We start from the raw sequence: 14,097 nt of genomic DNA, 5'->3' as shown, positions 1-14,097 counted from the left end.
TCCTATCGAATATCGGGTCGGTTTTGTTGACCATCTCATCCGCGACCTCTCTCGTCCCCATTCACGATTTCCTCTGCGGTCTTCTTTTTGTTTACGGGTTGCGGTTGCATCGAGTGACTCCCAATTCCATCCTCCATGTTTCTATTTTCATTACCCTCTGCGAGTTCTTCCTCGGAGTCCATCCTAACTGGGCTCTGTGGAAGCGTATCTTCTGCCTCCGGCGCAATGGCTCCCACAACATCGCCTACAACATAGGCGGTGTTGTTATTTGCGTTCGCCCTGACGTCGAGTATTTCGACGTCAAATTCCCCGACTCCGTCCAAGGGTGGCGCAAAAGATGGCTTTATGTGCATGAAGAAAGCTCTGAATCGGTGGAGTACAACATAGCTCCTTTCGATGGAAGTGCCAAGATTCTTCGCCGCCGATCCTGGGACGCTGAAGCTACCGAAGAAGAAAAAATGGCGACAGAAGCACTGATGTCCCGTATCCACGAGCTTCAAAACACCCGTGGCAAGGAATTGTCGGGTATCCAGATTACGGCGTACTTCCTGAGGATCAGAGTGCAACCTTTACAAGCTCGCAAAAATCCTCTTTGGATGTATGCTGGAGAAGATTTTCCTGTAAAGGACTTGGAGAAGCTTATCCGAAGAATTTCTTCGCTCAGCAAGAAAGATGTTATTCCGTCCTCTTGCCGCGTGGAGCCATATAGTGGCACTAACGCCCTCCCCGAGGTAATTTCTTCGATTATTATTTTGTCCTTTTGACTTTTTTGTCCTCTCGACTGTTTTTAATATTTATCGACTACTATTTTGCTGACATCCCTTGCGTAACTTGTTGTCGACATATTTTGTCCTTGTAGAATCATCCAGTGCTAGCTTCTCTTCCTCCTCTTCCTGAAGGTGGAGAAGTCGAAGAACGGGCTGTTGTCACCGACGACAACCAGGGTACTTCTCGCCACGAGAGTGAGATCGCGGGTTCTCAAAAATCCGCGACCTCCTCCGAAAAGAAGTTGAATCCAAGGCTACCGCATCGACACACTCCCTCCCCTCAGCTGTTTCCCCAAGGAACAAGAGGAAAAGGGACGAAGTTGCTGATTCCGGTACCTCCAAAGCCGGCGCACCTCCTGCCGAAGAGGTTGTTCCCGATGAAGAAAGGACAACTTTCAATCCTTATGAAGATGCCCTCGTCGGCTCGTAAGTTCTTGTTACTTTTTGTTGCTTGCTCTCGATATTTTGTCTATGTTGTTTCTTATATTGTCGCATATTTATTGTAGTGGTGACGAGGATGAAAATCCACCTATTGACGCGATCGCTCGAACGAGTACGTCTCGTACTTTAGTTGTCTCCGAATCTCAACTCTGATGGGGATGAAACCTCGCCCCTCGGCCAAGACATCAAGCACCCAAATCCAATTGCGAGCCCCCGTGCCTCTTCACCAAAGAGAGCTAGGGTCGAGCCAGTCAAGGAGCCTACCCTGTTAATTGGTGGTTCCATGACTCCTTCAATGGATGATGTAAGTTTTCTCCTCTTTTTTTTACGTTCCGAACATTTCAGTGCTTTCGACTCCCCTTTGGTGTTTGCTTGGTCTTTGTCGAACTTTCACTTCCTATATTTTCTTTGGTTTTCTCTTTAGCCTTTGATGAAGGAATTTATCCGTCTCGGTACCCAATTCATCGGGTACCGTGACCATGCCAAGAAGCTTGAAGGTACTATTTTTCCTGCCTCTGCTGCTGAATAGATGATAACCCACAAGTATAGGGGATCGCAACAGTCTTCGAGGGAAGTAAAACCCAAATTTATTGATTCGACACAAGGGGAGGTAAAGAATACTTATAAGCCTTAACAACTGAGTTGTCAATTCAGCTGCACCTGGAAAACCACTAGTAACAGGGGTGATGTGAAAGCGGCAGTAATATGAGAGCAATAGTAATAGTAACACAGCAGCAGATACATGATAACACGGAGGCAATGGCACCGGAAAATAGTTGATACTACTTCCAATGTCATATAGGAACGAGTATATGATGATGAGAGATGGACCGGGGTTCCCAACTATCTACACTAGTGGTAACTCTCCAATAACAAGTGACAAGTGTTGGGTGAACAAATTACAGTTGGGCAATTGATAGGATTGAAATATAATTAAGACAGAACATCAAGATTTTTAATCATGTAGGCATGTTTTCCATATATAGTCATACGTGCTCGCAATGAGAAACTTGCATAACATCTTTTGTCCTACCAGCCGGTGGCAGCCGAGCCTCAAGGGAATCTACTGGTAATTAAGGTACTCCTTTTAATAGAGCACCGGAGCAAAGCATTAACACTTGGTGAAAACATGTGATCCTCATATCTAAGCCTTCCCCTCCAGTTATCCCGATTCTTGTCGTCACTCTGGGGCCTCGGGTCCGGACATAGACATGTGCAAACAACTTGTAGATACAATCTAAGCAATACATATAGAGCTTAAATCTAAGATCATGCCACTCGTGCACTAGTGACAAGCATTAAACACAACAAGATTGCAGCAACAATAACTTCACAAACTTATATAGATAGACTAATCATAATGTAACAATCCATCGGATCCCAACAAACACAACACCGATTACATCAGATGAATCTCAATCATGTAAGGCAGCTCATGAGATCATTGTATTGAAGTACATGGGAGAGAGAGTACCAACTAGCTACAGCTAGAACCCGTAGTCCATGGGGGAACTACTCACGGAGCATGATGGAGGCGGTGGCATCGATGGAGATGGCTTCCGGGGGCACTTCCCCGTCCCTGCGACGTGCCGGAACAGAGACTCTGTCACCCGAAACGGAGTTTCGCGATGGCGGCGGCGCCCCTGGAGTCTTTCTGGAGTTTCATCAATTGGTCTAGGGTTTTTACGTCGCGAGGGACTTTATAGGCAAAGAGGCGGCGCAAGGGGGTGCCTGGGGGCCCACACCATAGGCCGGCGCGCCCCTCTAGGTCGCGCCGCCCGTGGTGCAGGGGCCACTGGGCCTCCTCTCCGTCTCCCCTTCGGTGTTCTGGTCCGTCTCGGTGAAATAAGATGTTTGGCTTTTGTTTCGTCGAATTCCGAGAATATTGCCCACCTTTCTGGAACCAAAAACAGCAGAAAACAAGAACTGACACTATGGCATCTTGTTAATAGGTTAGTTCCGGAAATTGCATAAAAACATTATAAAGTGTGAGCAAAACATGTAGGCATTGTCATAAAACTAGCATGGAACATCAGAAATTATAGATACGTTGGAGACATATCAATAGACTCCTTCATTATTTTGTCATGACATTTTACTGTCGTTTGGTTTGCCATACACTCTTGCGGAAGCTAACAAACGCGATGATGCTCTTGCTCTTAAGTTGGAGCAAAGCGAAAAAGCTCGCAAGAAAGCTGAATCAGATGCTGTCGCTGTCGATGATCTTCGAAAAAGATTTCACGACGCGGAAACTTCTTTAAGCGAAAACATAGCTCAGCGATACCGCTCGTGAAAAGAAATCCTCACTCGCTTGGAGTCGCAGAGTCGACATTTTGTTAGTAAGTACTCAGATCATTGCTATTTCTTCGGGTCATCATATTTTTCCTGGCTCGCTTTTTCTTGACAAGCTTCTTTTTACTCATTTAGGGAAAACGCATCAAGATTATGATCTGGAAAATCCTGAAGGTGATCGCCTTCTCGACGCGCTTTCCCTCCTTGAGATCCATGGAGATGAGGCACGCGAAGACCTTGCCGACGCTAGAGCAGGTCTGTCGCGGCTTTTTCCCTACTTCTTCACGAAGAAAGAAGAACCCACGACTTTCATCGCTCTCGCCAAGTGCTTCAATTCTCAAGAAGATCTTGGGCTCAAACTTCGCCAAGAAGGCTTGAAGGTTGGTGTTGAAGGCACTATCGCCTTGGTTGCTGACAGCTAACAAGATATTGACTGGGCGAAAGTTGGCGATGTGAAGGAGATGGAGACGAAGAGGTGGCAGTCTTTGATTAAGGCTACCAAGCCAAACTCAAAGAAAATCCTCGCCTACCTCGGATGCAAGCCAACTCCCGCTCCTAGTTCATCGAAGCCGGAGGTCAAGTAGACCACCTTGTCTTCTCTTTTGTTTTGTTTCTCTTTTGATCCTATCGCCATAGTAGCTTTGGCGACAACTGCCCCGTTAATTCACTAAGAACCCTCCTTTTGTAATAGCCATGTAAATAGCTGACCTTATTAATGAAAAGCCATGTTGCCGAGTTATTGATATTTCTCTCCAGTTGATTTTTGACAACTATACCATGGTGCCTCATTCCTCGACTGCTTTGCCTGCTGCGTCTTGCTCGAAAAAATCCTCCGCTGTCGAGTTTATTGGAGGTTTTTCGAGTGCTGCACAAAATGAAGATTTGGACGAGCTCCGTCAACAATTGCAGTTGATGAAAAAGCAAGCTCTCGTGATGATGGAACAATCTCGAAGATCTTCGGACAAGGAAAAACTTGCTCGTTCAACAAGCTCGAGAAGTTATAGCATTGAAGGAGGTTGCGGTTGTCGAAGGCTCGTCGAAGTCGCTTCCCGAGAAAATCATATTCTTCAAATGATGAACGACTCCAGCTTGGATATGACGGGAACGCTTCGCAAATTTGGTCATACTGTATTTTATTCCTCGCTGATGCTTCCGCTGAAACAGATTCTTTTTTGGATACTGCTGCCGAAGATCAGCGTGTTGAAGCCCGAACCAATGTGCTTCTCAAACTTGCCTGGAGCATGGTTCTAATTTCTGGGTTACGCCTGAGCGTACTCGCCAAATCATCAGATTTCAAGATCACGCGGGTCAGGTCCGCGATTTTCTCGACTTCTGCACAAGGACACTATCCTTAGTTTATGGTACCATGTTTCCACGCAACAAAACACCAGAAACTCTTCCTGCTCTGATGGAGAAATTCCGAGATGCCCCTCGAATTCATGAATTTGTGCGAGCTCAACTATCTCGTCGGGGCAAGATTCGCCATGATTATGATACAGATCTGCTACCCGAAGTTAGACCTGACTCGAATTGTCACCAAGTGTCTGGCTAAGCAGGCGAAGCGGAAGAGGACCATTGATAAAATCAATGACACTATAACCCCTGTAGCAAAAGAGATGATGGACGAACTGCTTCGGATGGATGCAGAATTCTTTGTGAAAGGTAGCTATGCTGAACATAAAACTGGTGCTGCAAACAACGAAGGTGTAAACATAGATGATATACTAGGTAGCAACTGAATTTTACTATATTGCGGGAGTTCATATATATTTTTCCTTGTCGAATTTTTCTTGATGATGAGGTTGTGTGTATAATCTATATTGCAAAGCCCCCGAGCCTTTGGCTGGTGCTCGAGCTATTTTTACGCCATGGTGAATTTACTATTTTGCGGGAGTTCATATATATTTTGTTACCGCGGGTTATGAGTCCCCGAGCCTGTCGACGAAAAAGATGTATATCACCAATATCTTACTATATTGCAGCACCGCGAGCCCGCCTCATTAAAAACCTTTCAGCCCCACTCGGTGCCCTGAAAGGAGAAGAGTGCGTCTGAAAACTCGCGGGCGTTTCAGTACATTGTATGTTTACAAAGAGGACTATATTTCAACTTTAAGCGTAAAACGCCCGAGCTGCGCCACGTTCCAAGGATTTGGCTCGCGACTCTGTCTTCTTGTCCTTTATCCTGTATGCTCCTCCTTCGATTACTACGTGACGATGTAAGGACCAAGCCACGGCGGCTCGAGTTTTTCATGGCTTTTTTGTCTGAGCCGAAGAACTAAGTCGCCTACCTGAAAGGATCTTGGCCTCAACCGTCGACTGTGGTAGTTTTTCAGATCTTGCTGGTACTTAGTTACCTGTGATAACACTTCGTATCGAGCTTCATCAAGTGCATCGACATCATCCTCCAGTGCTTTTCTTGATGCTTCTTCGTCATATTCTGTTACTGATACGCGTGAAGCACACGTCCGTTGGGAACCCCAAGAGGAAGGTGTGATGCGTACAACAGCAAGTTTTCCCTCAGTAAGAAACCAAGGTTATCGAACCAGTAGGAGTCAAGGAACACGTGAAGGTTGTTGGTGGCGGAGTGTAGTGCGGCGCAACACCAGTGATTCCGGCGCCAACGTGGAACCTGCACAACACAATCAAAGTACTTTGCCCCAACGTAACAATGAGGTTGTCAATCTCACCGGCTTGTTGTAAACAAAGGATTAAATGTATAGTGGAAGATGATGTTTGTTTGCGAAGAACAGTAAAGAACAAGTATTGCAGTAGATTGTATTCAGATGTAAAAGAATGGACCGGGGTCCACAGTTCACTAGTGGTGTCTCTCCAATAAGATAAATAGCATGTTGGGTGAACAAATTACAGTTGGGCAATTGACAAATAGAGAGGGCATAACAATGCACATACATATCATGATGACTACTATGAGATTTAATCGAGGCATTACGACAAAGTACATAGACCGCTATCCGACGATGCATCTATGCCTAAAAAGTCCACCTTCGGGTTAGCATCCGCACCCCTTCCAGTATTAAGTTGCAAACAAGAGACAATTGCATTAAGTATGGCGCGTAATGTAATCAACACAAATATCCTTAGACAAAGCATTGATGTTTTATCCCTAGTGGCAACATCACATCCACAACCTTAGAACTTTCTCATCATCGTCCCGGATTCAATGGAGGCATGAACCCACTATCGAGCATAAATACTCCCTCTTGGAGTCACAAGTATCAACTTGGCCAGAGCCTCTACTAGCAACGGAGAGCATGCAAGAACATAAACAACACATATATGATAGATTGATAATCAACTTGACATAGTATTCCATATTCATCGGATCCCAACAAACACAACATGTAGCATTACAAATAGATGATCTTGATCATGATAGGCAGCTCACAAGATCTAACATGATAGCACAATGAGGAGAAGACAACCATCTAGCTACTGCTATGGACCCATAGTCCAAGGGTGAACTACTCACACATCAATCCGGAGGCGATCATGGTGATGAAGAGTCCTCCGGGAGATGATTCCCCTCTTCGGCAGGGTGCCGGAGGCGATCTCCTGAATCCCCCGAGATGGGATTGGCGGCGGCTGCGTCTCTGGAAGTATTTCCGTATCGTGGCTCTCGGTACTAGGGTTTTCGCGACGAAGGCTTTAAGTAGGCGGAAGGGCAGCGTCGGAGAGGGGAATCATCTCCCGGAGGTCTCTTCATCACCATGATCACCTCCGGATCGATGTGTGAGTAGTTCACCCCTGGACTATGGGTCCATAGCAGTAGCTAGATGGTTGTCTTCTCCTCATTGTGCTATCATGTTAGATCTTGTGAGCTGCCTATCATGATCAAGATCATCTATTTGTAATGTTACATGTTGTGTTTGTTGGGATCCGATGAATATTGAATACTATGTCAAGTTGATTATCAATCTATCGGATATGTTGTTTATGTTCTTGCATGCTCTCCGTTGCTAGTAGAGGCTCCGGCCAAGTTGATACTTGTGACTCCAAGAGGGAGTATTTATGCTCGATAGTGGGTTCATGCCTCCATTGAATCGGGACAGTGACGTGAAAGTTCTAAGGTTGTGGATGTGCTTGTTGCCACTAGGGATAAAACATCGATGCTTTGTCTAAGGATATTTGTGTTGATTACATTATGCACCATACTTAATGCAATTGTTTGTTGTTTGCAACTTAATACCTGGAAGGGGTTCGAATGATAACTCTGAAGGTGGAATTTTTAGGCATAGATGCATGTCGGATAGCGGTCTATGTACTTTGTCGTAATGCTCCGATTAAATCTCATAGTACTCATCATGATATATGTATGTGCATTGTTATGCCTTCTTTATTTGTCAATTGCCCAACTGTAATTTGTTCACCCAACATGCATTTATCTTATGGGAGAGACACCACTAGTGAACTGTGGACCCCGGTCCATTCTTTACATCTGAAATACAATCTACTGCAATTGTTCTTCACTATTCTTCGCAAACAAACATCATCTTCCACACTATACATCTAATCCTTTGTTTTCAAGCAAGCGGTGAGATTGACAACCTCACTGTTACGTTGGGGCAAAGTACTTTGATTGTGTTGTGCAGAGTTCCACGTTGGCGCCGGAATCCCTGGTGTTGCGCCGTACTACACTCGCCACCAACAACCTTCACGTGTTCCTTGACTCCTACCGGTTCGATAACCTTGGTTTCTTACCGAGGGAAAACTTGTCGTCGTACACATCACACCTTCCTCTTGGGGTTCCCAACGACGTGTGTCTTACACGCCATCAAGACAGGTTTCACGGCGCCGTTGCCGGGGAGATCAAGACACGCTGCAAGGGGAGTCTCCCACATCCAATCTCTTTACTTTGTTTTTGTCTTGCTTTATTTTATTTACTGCTTTGTTTGCTTTCTATATCAAAAATACAAAAAAATAGTTGCTAGCTTTACTTTATTTACTGTCTTGTTCTTCATATTAAAAAAACACAAAAAAATTAGTTACTTGCATTTACTTTATTTAGTTTGCTTTATTTACTATTACTAAAAATGAGTAATCCGGAAGTTGAAGTTCGTTCGTTTAAGCAACAAGGGGGAGAAAGTTTTAAAGATGCTTGGTATAGAATTAGTGATGCTCATCATAGGTGTATTAAGAAACACTCCACTATTATACTACTTAGGAATTTTTTATGTTGGTATCTCTAGCTGGAATAGGTATGTTCTTGATACTCTTGCGGGAGGTAATTTCCTAGGCACTCCTGCTTTAGAAGCTAGTTGCATCATTGAGAGTCTAGTTGGAATACCACCTGTTAATGAAGCTAAAATTGAAATCTATCTTGAAGATGTCATGAAAAAGTTGGAGGCCATAGAGAAAGATCTTCCAAGTATTGAGACTAAATTGGGAATATTACTTAATAGCACCGATAAACTTGATAAATCTCTAGGTGGAATTAATGAGAGAATTGCCGTTTTAGAAACTTGTGCTACTCATGATAATCGAACCCATAGGATTAGTGAACTTGAAGAAGCTATGGGAACCTTGGGTTCAACTTTTTCTTCTCTTAAGTTTAAGGAGAAAGCCTATGTGGGTAAGGAGAAAAAGTTCATGTATGTCTCTAAAGTGCCTAAGCCAAAAAACTATTATAGGCCTAAAATTGACAAAGCCCTTAGCACCACTACGGATAAGGGAGCATCTAAGATATCTATTGATGTTGATGCTTCGTCTCTTGACAATACTTGATTCACACTTTCTGCGCCTAGCTGAAAGGTGTTAAAGAAAAGCGCTTATGGAAGACAACCCATTATTTTACTTCTGCACTTTTATTTTATATTTGAGTCTTGGAAGTTGTTACTACTGTAGCAACCTCTCCTTATCTTTATTTTATTGCATTGTTGTGCCAAGTAAAGTCTTTGATAGTAAAGTCAATACTAGATTTGGATTACTGCGTAGAAACAGATTTCTTGCTGTCACGAAATTGAGCAGCCCCTGTTGTAGAAAATTTATAAAAATCTGCCAATTTACGTGCGTGATCCTCAGATATGTACGCAACTTTCATTCAATTTGGGCATTTTCATCTGAGCAAGTTAAGTGCCCCTGAAAAATTCGTCTTTACGGACTGTTCTGTTTTGACATATTCTGCCTTTTATTTCGCATTGCCTGTTTTGCTATGTTTGATGGATTTCTTTGTTCCATTAACTTTCAATAGCTTTGTGCAATGTCCAGAAGTGTTAAGAATGATTATGTCACCTCTGAATATATGAATTTTCGTTTATGCACTAACCCTCTAATGAGTTTGTTTCGAGTTTGGTGTGGAGGAAGTTTTCAAGGGTCAAGAGAGGAGGATAGTACAATTTGATCAAGAAGAGTGAAAAGTCTAAGCTTGGGGATGCCCCCGTGGTTCATCCCTGCATATTTTAAGAAGACTCAAGCATCTAAGCTTGGGGATGCCCAAGGCATCCCTTCTTCATCGACAACTTATCAGGTCACCTCTAGTGAAACTATATTTTTATTCCGTCACATCTTATGTGCTTTACTTGGAGCGTCTGTTTGTTTTTGTTTTTGTTTGAATAAAATAGGATCCTAGCATTCTTTGTTTGGGAGAGAGACACGCTCTGCTGTTTCGTATGAACACATATGTTCTTAGATTTATTCTTAATGTTCATGGCGAAGGTTGAAACTGCTTCGTTCATTGTTATATGGTTGGAAACAGAAAATGCTGCATGTGGTAAATGGTATAATGTCTTGAATAATTTGATACTTGGCAATTGTTGTGCTCATATAGATCATGTTTAAGCTCTTGCATCATGTACTTTGCACCTATTAATGAAGAACTACATAGAGCTTGTTAAAATTTGGTTTGCATGATTGATCTCTAGAGTCTAGATATTTTTTGGTTAAGGTGTTTGAACAACAAGGAAGACGATGTAGAGTCTTATAATGCTTGCAATATGTTCTTATGTAAGCTTTGTCTGCACCGTTTTATACTTGAGTTTTCTTCAAATAACCTTGCTAGCCTAGCCTTGTATTGAGAGGAATTCTTCTCATGCATCCAAATCCTTGAGCCAAATACTATGCCATTTGTGTCCACCATACCTACCTACTACATGGTATTTCTCCGCCATTCCAAAGTACATTACTTGAGTGCCTGATACGCGTACGCACGCGTCCGTTGGGAACCCCAAGAGGAAGGTGTGATGCGTACAGCGGCAAGTTTTCCCTCGAAAGAAACCAAGGTTTATCGAACCGGGAGGAGCCAAGAAGCACGTTGAAGGTTGATGGCGGCGAGATGTAGTGCGGCGCAACACCGCAGATTCCGGCGCCAACGTGGAACCTGCACAACACAACCAAAGTACTTTGCCCCAACGAAACGAGTGAGGTTGTCAATCTCACCTGACTTGCTGTAACAAAGGATTAGATGTATAGTGTGGATGATGATTGTTTGCAGAAAACAGTAAAGAACAAGTATTGCAGTAGATTTGTATTTCAGATGTAAAGAATAGGACCGGGGTCCACAGTTCACTAGAGGTGTCTCCCCCATAAGATAAATAGCATGTTGGGTGAACAAATTACAGTCGGGCAATTGACAAATAGAGAGGACATGACCATGCACATACATGATATGATGAGTATAGTGAGATTTAATTGGGCATTACGACAAAGTACATAGACCGCTATCCAGCATGCATCTATGCCTAAAAGTCCACCTTCAGGTTATCATCCGAACCCCTTACAGTATTAAGTTGCAAACAACAGACAATTGCATTAAGTATGGTGCGTAATGTAATCAATAACTACATCCTCGGACATAGCATCAATGTTTTATCCCTAGTGGCAACATCACATCCACAACCTTAGAACTTTCTCACATCGTCCTGCATTTAATGGAGGCATGAACCCACTATCGAGCATAAATACTCCCTCTTGGAGTTAAGAGTAAAAACTTGGCCGGAGCCTCTACTAATAACGGAGAGCATGCAAGATCATAAACAACACATAGGTAATAGATTGATAATCAACATAACATAGTATTCCCTATCCATCGGATCCGACAAACACAACATATAGAATTACAGGATAGATGATCTTGATCATGTTAGGCAGCTCACAAGATCCGACAATGAAGCACATGAGGAGAAGACGACCATCTAGCTACTGCTATGGACCCATAGTCCGAGGGTGAACTACTCACTCATCACTCCGGAGGCGACCATGGCGGTGAAGAGTCCTCCAGGAGATGATTCCCCTCTCTCGGCGAGGTGCCGGAGGCGATCTCCGAATCCCCCGAGATGGGATTGGCGGCGGCGGCGTCTCGGTAAGGTTTTCCGTATCGTGGCTCTCGGTGATCGGGGGTTTCGCGACGGAGGCTTTAAGTAGGCGAAAGGGCAGGTCAAGAGGCGACGCGAGGGGCCCACACAACAGGCCGCGCGGCCAAGGCCGGGCCGCGCCGCCCGGTGTGGCGCCACCTCGTGGCCCCACTTCGACTCTCCCTCGGTCTTCCGGAAGCTTCGTGGCAAAATAGGACCCCGGGCGTTGATTTCGTCCAATTCCGAGAATATTTCCTTACTAGGATTTCGAAACCAAAAACAGTAGAAAACAGCAAGCGGCTCTTCGGTATCTCGTTAATAGGTTAGTGCCGGAAAATGCATAAATACGACATATAATGTGCATAAAACATGTAGATATCATCAATAATGTGGCATGGAACATAAGAAATTATCGATACGTCGGAGACGTATCAGCATCCCCAAGCTTAGTTCTCGCTCGTCCCGAGCGGGTAAGCGATAACAAAGATAATTTACGGAGTGACATGCCATCATAACCTTGATCATACTATTGTAAGCATATGTAATGAATGCAGCGATCAAAACAATGGTAATGACATGAGTAAACAAATGAATCATAAAGCAAAGACTTTTCATGAATAGTACTTCAAGACAAGCATCAATAAGTCTTGCATAAGAGTTAACTCATAAAGCAATAAATCAAAGTAAAGGTATTGAAGCAACACAAAGGAAGATTAAGTTTCAGCGGTTGCTTTCAACTTGTAACATGTATATCTCATGGATATTGTCAATGTAAAGTAATATAACAAGTGCAATATGCAAGTATGTAGGAATCAATGCACAGTTCACACAAGTGTTTGCTTCTTGAGGTGGAGAGAGATAGGTGAAGCTGACTCAACATAAAAGTAAAAGAAAGGCCCTTCGCAGAGGAAGCATTGATTGCTATATTTGTGCTAGAGCTTTGGTTTTGAAAACAAGAAACAATTTTCTCAACGGTAGTAATAAAGCATATGTATCATGTAAATTATATCTTACAAGTTGCAAGCCTCATGCATAGTATACTAATAGTGCCCGCACCTTGTCCTAATTAGCTTGGATTACCGGGATTATCGCAATACACATGTTTTAACCAAGTGTCACAAAGGGGTACCTCCATGCCGCTCGTACAAAGGTCTAAGGAGAAAGATCGCATTTGGATTTCTCGCTTTTGATTATTCTCAACTTAGACATCCATACCGGGACAACATAGACAACAGATAATGGACTCCTCTTTAATGCATAAGCATTTAGCAACAATTAATGTTCTCATATGAGATTGAGGATATATGTCCAAAACTGAAACTTCCACCATGATTCATGGCTTTAGTTAGCGGCCCAATGTTCTTCTCTAACAACATGCATGCTCTAACCATTAAATGAGTGGTAAATCTCCCTTACTTCAGACAAGACGGACATTCATAGCAACTCACATGATATTCAACAAAGAGTAGTTGATGGCGTCCCCAGGAACATGGTTATCACACAACAAGCAACTTAATAAGAGATAAAGTGCATAAGTACATATTCAATACCACAATAGTTTTTAAGCTATTTGTCCCATGAGCTATATATTGCAAAGGTAAAGAATGGAAATTTTAAAGGTAGCACTCAAGCAATTTACTTTGGAATGGCGGAGAAATACCATGTAGTAGGTAGGTATGGTGGACACAAATGGGATAGTGGTTGGCTCAAGGATTTTGGATGCATGAGAAGTATTCCCTCTCGATACAAGGTTTAGGCTAGCAAAGTTATTTGAAACAAACACAAGGATGAACCGGTGCAGCAAAACTCACATAAAAGACATATTGTAAACATTATAAGACTCTACACCGTCTTCCTTGTTGTTCAAACTCAATACTAGAAATTATCTAGACTTTAGAGAGACCAAATATGCAAACCAAATTTTAGCAAGCTCTATGTATTTCTTCATTAATGGGTGCAAAGTATATGATGCAAGAGCTTAAACATGAGCACAACAATTGCCAAGTATCAAATTATTCAAGACATTTTAGAATCACTACATGTAGCATTTCCCGATTCCAACCATATAACAATTTAACGAAGAAGATTCAACCTTTGCCATGAATACTATGAGTAAAGCCTAAGGACATATTTGTCCATATGCAACAGTGGAGCGTGTGTCTCTCCCACACAATGAATGCTAGGATCCATTTTATTCAAACAAAACAAAAACAAACCGACTCTCCAAGCAAAGCACATAAGATGTGATGGAATAAAAATATAGTTTCAGGGGAGGAACCTGATAATGTTGT

This window comes from Lolium rigidum, chromosome 6 (genome assembly GCF_022539505.1).
Source record: "Lolium rigidum isolate FL_2022 chromosome 6, APGP_CSIRO_Lrig_0.1, whole genome shotgun sequence".
NCBI classification, from domain to species: Eukaryota; Viridiplantae; Streptophyta; class Magnoliopsida; order Poales; family Poaceae; genus Lolium; species Lolium rigidum.
This window is presented reverse-complemented; position numbering follows the sequence as displayed.